This window comes from Haliotis rubra, unplaced genomic scaffold (assembly GCF_003918875.1).
Source record: "Haliotis rubra isolate DU_JTF1 unplaced genomic scaffold, ASM391887v1 Scf321, whole genome shotgun sequence".
Classification (NCBI taxonomy): Eukaryota; Metazoa; Mollusca; class Gastropoda; order Lepetellida; family Haliotidae; genus Haliotis; species Haliotis rubra.
This window is the reverse complement of record NW_025766993.1, coordinates 559,042-573,756: the sequence shown is the minus strand read 5'-3', so window position 1 is coordinate 573,756 and position 14,715 is coordinate 559,042.

Here is a 14,715-nt window from a genome sequence, read left to right as displayed (position 1 = left end):
TATATTGCACTTCATTCAACAGCTACAGCACGACCCTCTATTGCACTACATTCAACAGCTACAACACGACCCTCTATTGCACTACATTCAACAGCTACAACACGACCCTCTATAGCACTACATTCAACAGCTAGCTACAACATTGACCTCTTCATAGCACTACATTCAACAGCTACAACACGACCCTCTATTGCACTACATTCAACAGCTACAACACGACCCTCTATTGCACTACATTCAACAGCTACAACACGACCCTCTATAGCACTACATTCAACAGCTACAACACGATCCCTCTATAGCACTACATTCAACAGCTACAACACGACCCTCTATAGCACTACATTCAACAGCTACAGCAACGACCCGACTCTATAGCACTACATTCAACAGCTACAACACGACCTCTATTGCACTACATTCAACAGCTACAACACGAGCCCCTCTATTGCACTACATTCAACAGCTACAGCCCGACCCTCTATTGCACTACATTCAACAGCTACAACACGACCCTCTATTGCACTACATTCAACAGCTACAGCCCGATCCTCTATAGCACTACATTCAACAGCTACAACACGACCCTCTATTGCACTACATTCAACAGCTACAACACGACCCTCTATTGCACTACATTCAACAGCTACAACACGACCCTCTATTGCACTACATTCAACAGCTACAACACGACCCTCTATAGCACTACATTCAACAGCTACAACACGACCCTCTATAGCACTACATTCAACAGCTACAACACGGCCCTCTATAGCACTACATTCAACAGCTACAGCACGACCCTCTATAGCACTACATTCAACAGCTACAACACGACACTTTATTGCACTACATTCAACAGCTACAACACGACCCTCTATTGCACTACATTCAACAGCTACAGCCCGATCCTCTATAGCACTACATTCAACACCATGTTTGACTAACAGGATCGGATGCTCAGGCTCGGACGAACCACAAAACGCACACACGCACGCACGCATACATGCGAAAGCACCGAGAACATGAAATCACGTATATATATAGTTTGACTTTTACAGTATGAGCAAGATCTGAGAAACACAAAAGACTGAAGTTGACCACACCAGCCCAGTATAGTACAACCACGCGGCGGTGACCACGTGTTTGGATGGCCACTCTGCCCGACTACAAACCTGGTGTCGGGATCATCGTTACTGTCAATGCTAAACTGCTTTGGGCAGCTGACTCTCCCATCAATCATCACCTGGCTAATTAGTAATAACTCCGGTCACTGTGGGGTTACATAGCTACTTGCCGGAAATCTAGCCAACCTTTTAATATTCGGGAGAGTGTGTAGTATTGTTGTTGGGGTCAAAATAGTTTCCCGACCACTTCATCAAAACATATAGTATTTGTTCTGCGAGAGGAGAATTCTAACAGTTTTACTCATTTTTCCCCTCACCTCTGCCGTTTGTGCATCCATATGACAAGCTGTTTGTTTTTGATAAAATTGAATCAATTTGCCCCCTAGTGTTTCGGGGAAATATTTAATTAAGAAAATAAAACATAGGCCACTCTCCAAATGATTCGTAAATAGCACGCCATAGTATAATGATGTCCCTTTGAAGAAGGAAATCTTGCTACGCTTAATTGATTTTCGTATGACATAGAAATCTGTGGTTTGGTATCATCTGGTACGAAAAATGTTCTTATCAATGTACCTTTCTTCCCCGTATAATTATCTTAAGTCAAAGAAAAGACTATAGGTCTGGGGTTCGATCCACAAAGTGTTTACAGCAATACGCCTTTCGTAAGCTAATGATAAACGGTATAGTTACGACAGCTCGTAACATTACTAACGCTTTGTGGATCGAGTTTTACCCGCACTGAAAATATATATATGTCTTGTGGTAATAGTCATCTCTAGTAAACAGCATGAGCATGTGAAGCCCATTTCTCAACCAAGTGTCCCCGCCGTTAGTCGCCTCTTACGATGTTGCTGGAATAAGCACATTTGCTAAAAGCGGATCGTAAAACCAAATCTCTGAATATAGTCTTGTCGTAATAGCCATCTCTAGTGAAAGGAATATCTATACCAACTGCACGAAAAAAATGGAAACCCGCTACCCTCACTGTCGAATAATTGATATATAACTCAGCGTTATTATTCAAGGTCACGCAGATAATAAAACGTATCATTTTCAACTTCGTTTATCACTTCAGTTTCTTAAAAACATCTCATCAGTGTGACATAGGCATTCGCAACGTGTTCAGTAACTGCAAACCATATATCGTCAACATATTCCGACCTCCCGACACATGTTGGCATATGTTAATGTGTGATACTATTATACCCATCAAAAAGTTTAGACTCACTAGTGTAAATGTAGCCACTTACTTGTCCACTGTTCTAAACTAGCTTTTGCAAAATATTCCATACTGTTTAAAGGTACTGTTTAGTTATGAACTGGTGTATTGTAAAACATATTCGTAACATTGAAAGATTATTGTCATGAGTTCAGTAAATGATTAAAATCTGTGAAAATTGGCGAATTCTTAACAAAACTTTACACCAAAACGAATCTGTTCACATGCACGACATTTGCTCATGCCTTTCGCAATTTGAAGCATCATCCTTGTGCAATTCATCTGCATAAGGTTTTCAGTTGGTTCCCCCAAGTTGGTGGAGAAATTCATCTTCGATGTAACCACATACATATACATAACATATAGTGAGTGCTTTAAGTGAGTCTAAACTTTTGATGGGTAGTATATTATACATTTGTTTGTTTGTTGTTTTACGCCGCACTCAGCAATGCGTCAGCTATATGGCGGCGGTCTGTAAATAATCGACTTTTGGCCAGACAAACCAGTGATCAACAACATGAGCATCGATCTACGCCATTGTGCTGCGATTACATGGGTCAACCAAAGCTCGAGCCTGACCACCCGACCCCGTTAGTCACCTCTTGGGGGTACGACAAGCCGAAGACCCGGGGGCACAATGTGTGAAGCCCATTTGTGGTTACTGAACTAAACTCTGTCAGCAATTCTAACCCGGATGTTAAAGGGTCTGTGACACATGGGTTACTGAAGACTAGTTTTAACCCGGGTCATCACATTCCGTCAGTAACGACGCTGAGTATATATGCCATGCATTTCCAAGATGGTGTGGTCAACCAGTGGGCAACGTATAACCTTGTCTCGCAGTAGGCCTTTGTTTGATTCCAAACATGAGTAAAATCAGTTCGCGAATTCCATTCGCTGTCGTTATACAGATGTACTATTGCCAAACACTTTCACCGACTTTCACCATTAAAGCGCGTAAACCAGTTTTAGCATGTGTCCGCACAACAAAAACATGGAATACATGAGCACTAACGCTTGCTGCGCTGAGGTCCTCATCTTTGGTAAATGCTTCACCATGCATTGAAATCCCAACGGTCGAAAAAGACATAGTTAATAAAAATACCTCATCATGTTCTCAACAGGTTATGAAAATCGATGTCGAGGGACCGGTCATCAATAATGTATTAAATTGACAACAGAAATTAAAGTGAAGCGCATGTTTCTCGTCCAATGAGAGCTCTAGATTCGATCACGTGGACTACATTTATTGCCGACATCATTCTTCGTAAAGGTGCGTGCTGCACGTGCGTATGGCCACGAAGGCATTGCTGGAAGCGCCCGCAGGGAAAGGGAAGCTGTGGCTCGACTATTGCTAAATAAAGACAACTTTTCAACATTTATTCAGCGACAAACTGTCAAGACGGTGAGCTGGTACCTGTTCACCTTCCATCGCCTCACACGCTGCTTGGGTTATTTTCTCCCAAGTGCAGACTTGTATGTATCCCTTGACCGCGGTAATTGTGAAGCGTTTTGAGAATACCCGAGGTGCGGATTTGTAGCATTACATATAAACGGAAAAACGTAACAGTCGATAACATAAAATAAAATAAAAGTTTCTTGAAAAGTTATAAAATTAACTCTAAATAAACATGTAGCATAGCACTTTGCATTAGATCTGACGTCACGTATCGAGCGTCGCACGTGCACTTTGTGCACAATGAACTTACTTTATGCATGATTTTTGACACCTGAAGTTCACGCACTTGATATTGAAAATTGAAGAAGGGTTGGTTATTCTCAAGCTTCTGAATGCTGTGGAAAACACGTTAATTTCAGGGGCGCTGGGGTAGCCTAGTGGTTAAAGCGTTGGCTCGCAATGCCGAAGACCCGGTTTCGAATCCCCACATGGGTACAATGTGTGAAGCCCATTTCTGGTGTCCCCCGCCGTGATGTTGCTGGAATAATACTAAAAGCGGCGTAAAACCAAACTCAGTCAGGCAGTGAGTTAATTTCAATCTAAACCGTGCGTACGTCATACCATGGCTTACAGAAAATCAGCGTCTCCAAGCCGTGGGTTTGCTGGAGACATGAAGTTGGATTTTAATATGCTTTTACATTTAGACAACATCGGTAAAATAACATGGGCATCCCATGTAAGAAACATTTTCTCTCATGGTTTTGATTTTATTTGGATGAACAAAACCATTGGAAATTTCAGTCTCTGTTTATATAGTTTTAAAAACCAAGCTATTGATATGTTCTATCAGGATTGGCATTTTGATACCTTTATGATTGCTCAAGGTATGGACCCGTGAAGATCCGGGGTAGAATAGGTCTTCAGCAACCCATGTGCTTGCCATAAAAAGGCGACTATCTTGTCGTAAGAGGCGACTAACGGGATCGGGTGGTCAGTTTCGCTGACTTGGTTGACACATGTCATCGGTTCCCAATTGCGCAGATCGATGCTCATGCTGTTGATGACTGGATTGTCTGGTCCAGACTCGATTATTTACAGACCGCCGCCATATAGCTGGAATATTGCTGAGTGCGGCGTAAAACTAAACTCACTCACTCACTCACTCAAGATATGAGGCCTTTTTAAAGATTACTTCAGCCTGAAAAAATATTTTTTTATTTTATATTCCAAAGATTTATCAAATTTAGACTTGGTTTGTTAGATCTAATGATAAACGAAGGCAGAAAAATATCCATAGAAAAAAACAGGAGAATTTGTCCGTTATGTAAATCTGCAGTTGAGAATGAAATCCACTGCCAGGTTGTCCATACTACTCCATTCTCAGAAGCAAATACATCCCACACCCGTTTTTGTCAAAAACAACTGCTCTAGCTTTTACATCCTTAATGTCTTCTCAGAATGATAATGTTATTCTTAATCTGTCACTATTTATCAAATATAGTATGAGACTAAGAAATCAACTGTTAAACAATTTAAAACGCTAAAATGAAATTTTACAATTGCCTGTCATTTTGTTCTCTCCATTATGTGTATTGTATATAATATCTGTATATTATTTACAAATGTATATTTGTATGTGGGCCGGTGGCCTTAAATACAAGGAACTCTTTTGACTTTGACTTCACTTTGACAACCACATTCGGCTGACCCATCTGAGGAATCGATTCCAGACTGCCAGTGGACTGCTCGGATCATTCCTGGCTTACGTCCAATCAGTTCCAGGACTGTACGGAACCGACTGAGGGAGCACAACATCCGGCCCCGACGGCCTGCAATACGTCCAATTTTGCTTCAACGTCACCGACAGGCACGTCTTGCCTGATGCTGACAACATCTACGGTACAGAAGACAAGATTGGGATGGTGTTTTGTTCACTGATGAGTAGAGATCTGGACAGCTCAGATGGCAGTGCAAGGGTGTACAAACGTCGACGGGAACGGTATGCTGACGCATGCGTTGTTCAGCGTCGACAGTTTGGTGGCAACAGCGTTATGATATGGGGAAACATCACATCTAATGGTCGGACACAACATTGTATTGTCAATGACAATCTGACAGGTCTGCGATACAGGGATGAGATCATTGGGGTTTATGTGCAGCCGTTCATTCAAGGACAGAGACGTAACTGAGCAGGATAATGTCCGTCCATATGTCGCTTGTGACAGATTTCCTTAGACAGCAGAAGATTCCGCTACTCCCCTGGCCAGATGTTTCTCCGGACCTGTCCCCTATCGAGCACAACTGGGATTAAATGGAGAGACGTTTACGTCAAGCCCAGAATCAGCCATTGACGTTATCTGAATTGGGACAAGCTTTGGTTCAGACATGGAACAACATTTCCCAAGCTTTCTGCAATCGCTTTGTGTCGTCTATGCGTCGTCGTTGTCAAGCATGTATCAACGCCAATGGTGGACACACAGGATACTGAATTTGTGAACTGACTTTTGACACGACATCTCTTCAAGGGCGTGTCACGATGCCTAATGTCAAAGCATACAGATTTTTTTATTATCCTGTACAGAGTTAAACAGTGATTAGGGGCAACACCACAAATCATCATTTTGCAGTAAAAATGTCCTAACATCAAATAATGCACAGTAACTCCAGTAGTATGCGTATGCATAAGGTCATCATCGCCATCATCATCATCATCATCATCGTCATCATTGTTCTTTATAGATACATATATATGAATGCAGCAAAGAAATTGATCATGGCACAATCTAACTGACTCAACATCTGCTCAGGACCCTTGCCCGTTCTTACAAGCAGGCCAGCCAGTGAATGTCCGTTACAGTGATGACAGAACACGGCGCTTTGCCCCAATGAAACTAATACGTACCTAATGTCCTTATCTACACCCTTCACCCCTCAGACATAATCTGATTGTGCCGCTCATGCATATTTATCGGGTTGAGATCTTAGTACTCGCTGCCTCCGCACAATAAGATGTAAGGGTTTCTTACTGCAGTACGTCCAGAACGACACTCCGCGAACTTCGAACGGCCCTTGAAATGACTAACAAGAAGTCGACATCGGCATCCTTGCGGTGTGCTTTGACTATTTAGCAGGCTCATAAACAAGTTCATTGTCAGAGACACCTTCAACCTTTTTACACCCACATCAAACGCAATATCAAGTTAATACAGTTCAGACGTTTAATGGCTACTTGTGAAATGTCAATGGTCTTAAAGTGAAGTCATCCTGTGCACATCTATATATGGAAGGCTCTCCAATTTTGTGAGCGTTTGGCGTCCATTTTGAGGTGCTATTTTCCTCACAAATTCGATTTTAAGATATACATGTATATGGTAAAATGTATTTTATGTTTTATAATTATTTTTAAATTGGTGATTTATAAAGAATGCATTTTGTGGTATCCAAAATATATATTCGAATTTGTGGCATAATTTATCGTGTATGTTTTTGTGATAATTATATATCGTTTTGCATGTTTTTTTGTGATATCAAAATTAGATATTCTAATTTGTGGTATAATTTTATCGTTTTGCATGTCTTTTTGTGATATCAAAATTAGATTTTTCCAATTTGTGGTATAATTTTATCGTTATGCATGTTTTTATATGATATCAAAATATAATACGAATTTGTGATATAATTTATTCCTTTGGTATGGTTTTGGTTTATTCTTGCTTCCAGCCTTGAATATATCACTTATCGTTATATATATGTACAGTACAAGTGAACGAGATGGAGTTGATCACAACGGTGATTCATTACTCCCCGTGTCATAATGTGATAACGTAGCATGCCGTTAAATGGCGTTGTCCCACAAAAGCAATGACATTTAAGGCCCATCTCCGGTGGGTCTCACCTACCTTCTTTACTGAACCCAGAGTCATTTATTGTGACTGACATCTAGTTTGGAATAGAGACAAAAAACCAGTTCAGACTTTTAATGGCCATTCCTGAAATGTCAGTGGCCTCAGACTGAAATTATCCTGTAAACAAATATTTCTCAGCTCACAAGGCTCTCCAATATCGTGAACGCTTGGCGCCTTGTTAAGAGGACCAATTTTACTTACAAAATGTGATTTTAATATATCATAAAATAATTAATGGTATCATAGATTATTTTGGGATGTCGCAAATTTGAGTTTAACATCTAACTAAAACATTTATGAAATCTCGACATGTAACTTGTGATATATACTATTCACAGTTTGCTAAGGATCACAAAAATTCACAACTTAACTGAAACGTAGATGAATAATTTGAAATTGTATCCATTTAAAACTGGAAAAATAATGATATGGTAACACCTCTTTAGGCAAACAGCCACTTTAATCTAACCTTATGCACAACATGCAATGACATACTGAAACCTAGGATCCATGCCTATAATAAGCTTAGATATTTAAACCAAATTTGACCCCACATCGTAGTTTTCTGTTGAATCCATGATTTGATCCTTAGCAAAGTGTGAACAGTATATTAGATGTAGTTCTTTGCTATAACTTTTGTGTCTAGTTAGTGATGCATTAAAATATCGAGTAATATAGGTGACATCAGAATGTAATGGAACATATGAATGAAACATTTTGTGGCATCAGTATTCGAGCTTTTGATATCTACATATATTCCTTTAATTGACATCTAACTATCTCCACATCAGCAAGTGAATTATTAATACAATCATTTATAAAGTGAACAATAAAGAAGCGTCAAATTCGTTCCGCCATTAAGCCGATTATATGTTTTTATACATTTGTTTGAAATATGCTTGCATAAGGATTCGACCCTACGTATCCTTCGCAAATACTTAAACCATCTCTCAACTGTCTGATTACCGAAGGTGTAAATGCTCAACTAAATCAAACAAATGGTTTTTGCACCAGCTTGGTGTATGTGTCTTGTACAGTTCATGTGTTATAACAATCTTGTCACTTCTTTGAGTGGTATGTTTAACAGTTGGAGAGTCAGATAAGGACACACTTTATGGTTGAAGAACTTCCCCTGAACATCACCTGGATAAAGAAGAATAAAGAAGTTATGCATCCATAAAGTTTGTCCATATCTAATCGTGGCGCTCTTCAGTGTACGTTAACTATGCACGATTGCCGCGCGCTGTGCAGCTTGGATTCACGTTGTTGAGATAGGGTATGTACATGTGTATATCTGTGTTAGCATTTAAAGATAAGCTTTTATAGCATTCATCAAGTTTATCCCCCGCACATCGCCTGTATCTCCATGCGGATAAGAGACGGACAGAAATGTTACTGAGAGTCATGTTTGCATTACCCAATATTGTATAACACAAAGATAAAGAAGCTGTCGCTATCGTAAAATCGTTTCCGTGAAACAGCGATGACATGCAAGCAGACACGTTACATGCATTTCATCGATAACTATCCCAATAAAACATAAATAACATGCCTGTGTAAATCATTACTGATTATTTACTGAAGGTCGAAAGTATTGCTGCCCGAAGGCAACACTCTGTTGCAACGGAGGCTGTTTCTTTGTGGATATGGAGAGGGACGGAATAGGGCGAAGTTGGCCGAAATCATAGAAAAGAGACCTCTTCAGTTATGATTGGGATTCCCGCTCGTTGAATACTACGTCGCCAGCTGGGTCCTTCCCTAGGTTGTCCCACTATCAGAGCAAGTTAACTTTCGAAACTGAAACAAATGAAAAACAACGAAAAAGGGTTAGTCCACACGAAAAAGAGATGTTATATTCAGTATAGCAGTTCTAATATAGCACATGTCATATAGAGAACTGTGCAAAAGATAATCTTCATCACTCGTGCTTTTAAAGCTTCTGACTCAAGGTATGGGTACAATGTGTGAAGCCCATTTCTGGTGTCCCCGCCGTGATGTTGCTGGAATATTGCTAAAAGCGGCGTAAAACCAAACTCAGTCAGTCAGTCAGTCTGACTCAAAGTCAGAAATGCTCAGGGTTCACCATGTCTCGTGAGAATATTCGAGACATTTCTTACGTCCGACATGTTTCATTAAAAGATTTCTAACAACGATTAAGTCTTGGGTTCACCACTATCAACCTGAGACGAAACATAAATCAACTGAAGTCTTATCCTTCCGAGAAGGCAAGGTTTGGCATCGTGTTGAGATCGGCTTTCTGGGATAACTTCTTTAAGTGGCATATAGAAGCTGGTATGATGAACACTTTTTATGGATAGACAACTTCGGTGTAGATCCTAAAGGTGTTAGGTTCTACACCGAAACGTCGCACCTATTGCAACATAGAAGTTGTCTATCCGTAAAGATTGTTCCTCTTCATCATACCAGCTAAAAAAGCCACCTTAAGAAGTTACCCCAGAAATCCGAAGCCAACACCATGCAAAACTTTGCCTTCTTGGAAGGAGGAGACTCTAGCTCCACCGATTTTCAGGGATAAGTAAATGATTCTATGGCTGCCTACTTCCCGATAGGGTAGAGCATAAGTGACATATATGGCAAATTTGCCTAGGCATCTGAGTTGAAAATCAAAGACTAAACATAGGGCAAAAGTCACTAAGGGCGTCGTGCTCTCCAGGAAAGGGGCGGTGGGGGGTAGCCTGGTGGTTAAAACGTTGGCTCGTCACGCCGAAGACCCGGGTTCGATTCCCCACATAGGTGCAATAAGTGAAGTCCATTTCTGGTGTCACCCGTGGTGATATTGCTGGAATATTGCTGAAAGTGGCGTAAAACCATACTCACTCACTCACACTCATTTCATCAGGACAAACCACCTTCTGCACAGGTTTGTAGTCATGACTGTGTTTTGAATTCATTACAAATCCCCCGTAATGCCCACATTTGGTACCCTCAGCATTTTATATCTCTTTCCAAACTTGAAGGCAAGCATTGTGGAAGTGATTCTGCTATAGAAAACTTTTTACACCACGAGGAAAATCCTTCCACATCAGAGGGATCCAGGTAAATAGAAGTGAGAGGATTCTGTTGAATAGCAGGGTGCCACTTCCTCCTTCAACGCAGGCTCGAGGATTTTCAGCCACCTTTCGTAAACGCTCTTATTTCAAGCACCAATAACACTGACGCTGTGGCCCCTAGTGGAATATAGCATAATAATCGCCAAATTATGAATCATTCCAGCGAATGAAGAGCAGACGACTTTTCAGTTATATTCAAACCGAATGTTTTTCGTATTTTTATTTTCGCATTTTCCTCCGCACATTTCCTCCCTCACAAGTTTTACAAGGGGATGAAAAACGCATGAAATGATATAAGCTTGACATATTTCATGATACTACTTCATGATTCCAAAACGCGATATGTTTTACCTCACTACGTGAAAACATGTGACGATGCAGTTAATTCTCGGTTTAAACCAGGTTGGGTCGACTTTCAGTTCAACGTGCACACTGATTATCGCACACGATTTCCACAGCAGTTTGGGATTCAAATTACATTTTACATGTCCGTAAAAAATATGTTAATTATCCTATTAATGAGTTCAGAAAAATACCTACCAAGTCGTTTGGAGCCATTAATGGATTTTAAAGTTTTAGAATCATTGTTTTTCTCGCTCCTGACAAACACTCATATCCAGTTAACCTCGTTAATCCGTCCAATTTGTTTCCCACGAACGCTGATATGCAGTGAACCTCGGTAATCCGTTCACGCGTGTTTTCTGGACAAGCGTGTATATGCAGTGAAACTCGTTAATCGGTCAGAATCGGTGCTACGTTGTCAAGCACAGCGCCATTGGCCGGAATAGGATATTTTATAGCCGCTTCTCGAAATCAATTTCCAAATGTCTGTGGTGCTTAGATTCTGTGACGCCGTAGACCCGGGTTCGAATCCCCACATGGTACAATGTGTGATGCCCATTTCTGGTGTCCCTCGCCGTGATATTGCTGGAATGTTGCTAAACGCGGCGTAAAACTAAACTCACTCACTCAGATTCTGTGAGTGGTAATGGTTAAAATGCCTTCGGAACACATGGATCCTGCCAGCCTTTCCAATAAGCGATGATAGCTAAGGTGACCGGAACTCCCATACTTGAACATTGACTTATGGCGGTCGCTACGGTCGTTTTGTGGAAAAGGGCCTTCTTCTTGTGTTTGTCTTCTTCATGGTTCCCTTTCTTGGATTAGATTTGAAAAAGTAACTGAATCGGATATAAAATATACACAAAAATGTCTTTAAAATAGTTTCAACATGCATGTTCCTCCACGCGGTCCTTGTGAAAGGAGGGATGGGTGAATTTATTTTTACGCCGCTTTTGCAACAGTCCAACAATATCAGGGAGGGGACATATGGAGGTAGCATAGTGGTTAAAGCGTTTGCTCGTCACGCCGAAGACCCGGGTTTGATTCCAAATAAGGGCACTCTTTGAAGCCCATTTCTGGTGTCTCATGCGAAATCTTGTGCGTGAAACTAAACTCTCTCACTCAAATAGATACAAACCGTTGCATGCATGAACACAGACACTTTAAATAGTATTGCAGCAAGATATTAGTTTCGGATGAGTGAGTGAGTTTAGTTTTACGCCGCACTCCAGCTATATTCCAGCTATATGGCGGCGGTCTGTAACTAGTCGAGTCTGGACCAGACAATCCAGGGATCAACAGCATGAGCATCGATCTGCGCAATTGGGAACCGATGACATGTCATGCCAGCGAGCCTGACGACCCGATCCCGTTAGTCACCTCTTACGACAAGCATGGGTTACTGAAGGTTCATTCTATAACTCACCTACACCTATAATTCACCTACACTTTCAGTGAGTGAGTGTGTTTTTACGCCGTCTTAGTAATATCCCAGCAATATCAAAGCAGGGGATACCACAAATGGGTTTAACACATTGTATCCAGGCTACCCCATGACCCGTACTACAGCAGTAAGTGAGAACGAAAGTTATATAACCAGAAGAACTCGTTTATTTTCAGTTTAGAAGATTTTTGAAGAAGGAGATCAGTATACTGAGACCAGACTTCACATAATTTCGTACTGTGTACCGAGACAACAGTGTTTCACTATGTCAGCGATGGATAACGCGATTTATCGGGTAAACTGAACATTAACAGAGGCAGTTCATGATAACCTCCGTTCTGATAGGGCCCATTTCAACGTTGCCAGGACGAGGAACCAGGACTTCAGGAGTATAAAATATCTGCGCTGTTGGTTTTTTCAGCATTCCTCTAAACATCCTTGTTAATCAAAACAACGAAATAATACTGATAATCTAAAAAACATAGTTTGTTTTGTTAAAAAAGAATTGTTGAGAAAACAAAATGCTTTCTCCATGACTATACTGGGCTGATTGACCGAGATGACTGTAGTGGGATGTTTGCCTGAGAACACAAAACGCCATTGCGCTTCCTCCATGGCTATCCATGACTATACTGTGATGATTGACCGAGATGACTGTAGTGGGATGTTTGCCTGAGAACACAAAACGCTGTACATGACGCTTTCTTCCATGACTATACTGGGATGATTGACCGAGATGACTGTAGTGGGATGTTTGCCTGAGAACACAAAACGCTGTACATGGCGCTTTCTTGACTCTGTTTTGATTGACCGAGATGACTGGAGTTTGAGAACACGACGCTGTATTGCTTCCATGCATATACTGTGATGATTGACCGAGATGACTGTAGTGGGATGTTTGCAGCGAGATCACACAAAACGCTATTGAGAACATGACCGACAAAACGCACAAAACGCTGTACATGGCGCTTTCTTTCATGGCTATACTGGGATGATTGACCGAGATGACTGTAGTGGGATGTTTGCTGAGAACACAAAAACGCCATTGCGCTTCCATGACTATACTGATGATTGACCGAGATGACTGGAGTGGGATGTTTGCTTGAGAACACAAAACGCTGTACATGGCGCTTTCTTTCATGGCTATACTGTGATGATTGACCGAGATGACTGTAGTGGGATGTTTGCCTGAGAACACAAAACGCCATTGCGCTTTCTCCATGACTATACTGTGATGATTGACCGAGATGACTGGAGTGGGATGTTTGCTTGAGAACACAAAACGCTGTACATGGCGCTTTCTTTCATGGCTATACTGGGATGATTGACCGAGATGACTGTAGTGGGATGTTTGCCTGAGAACACAAAACGCCATTGCGCTTTCTCCATGACTATACTGTGATGATTGACCGAGATGACTGTAGTGGGATGTTTGCCTGAGAACACAAAACGCCATTGCGCTTTCTCCATGACTATACTGTGATGATTGACCGAGATGACTGGAGTGGGATGTTTGCTTGAGAACACAAAACGCTGTACATGGCGCTTTCTCCATGACTATACTGGGATGATTGACCGAGATGACTGGAGTGGGATGTTTGCCTGAGAACACAAAACGCTGTACATGGCGCTTTCTTTCATGGCTATACTATGATGATTGACCGAGATGACTGTAGTGGGATGTTTGCTTGAGAACACAAAACGCTGTACATGGCGCTTTCTCCATGACTATACTGGGATGATTGACCGAGATGACTGTAGTGGGATGTTTGCCTGAGAACACAAAACGCTGTACATGGCGCTTTCTCCATGACTATACTGTGATGATTGACCGAGATGACTGTAGTGGGATGTTTGCCTGAGAACACAAAACGCTGTACATGGCGCTTTCTTTCATGACTATACTGTGATGATTGACCGAGATGACTGTAGTGGGATGTTTGCCCGAGAACACAAAACGCTGTACATGACGCTTTCCATGACTATACTGGGATGATTGACCGAGATGACTGTAGGGGATGTTTGTTCGAGAACACAAAAACGCTGTACATGGCGCTTTCCCATGACTATACTGTTTTGATTGACCGAGATGACTGGAGTGGGATGTTTGTTTGAGGAACACAAAACGCTGTACATGGCGCTTTCTTTTCATGGCTATACTGTGATGATTGACCGAGATGATCACTGTAGTGGATGTTTGCCTGA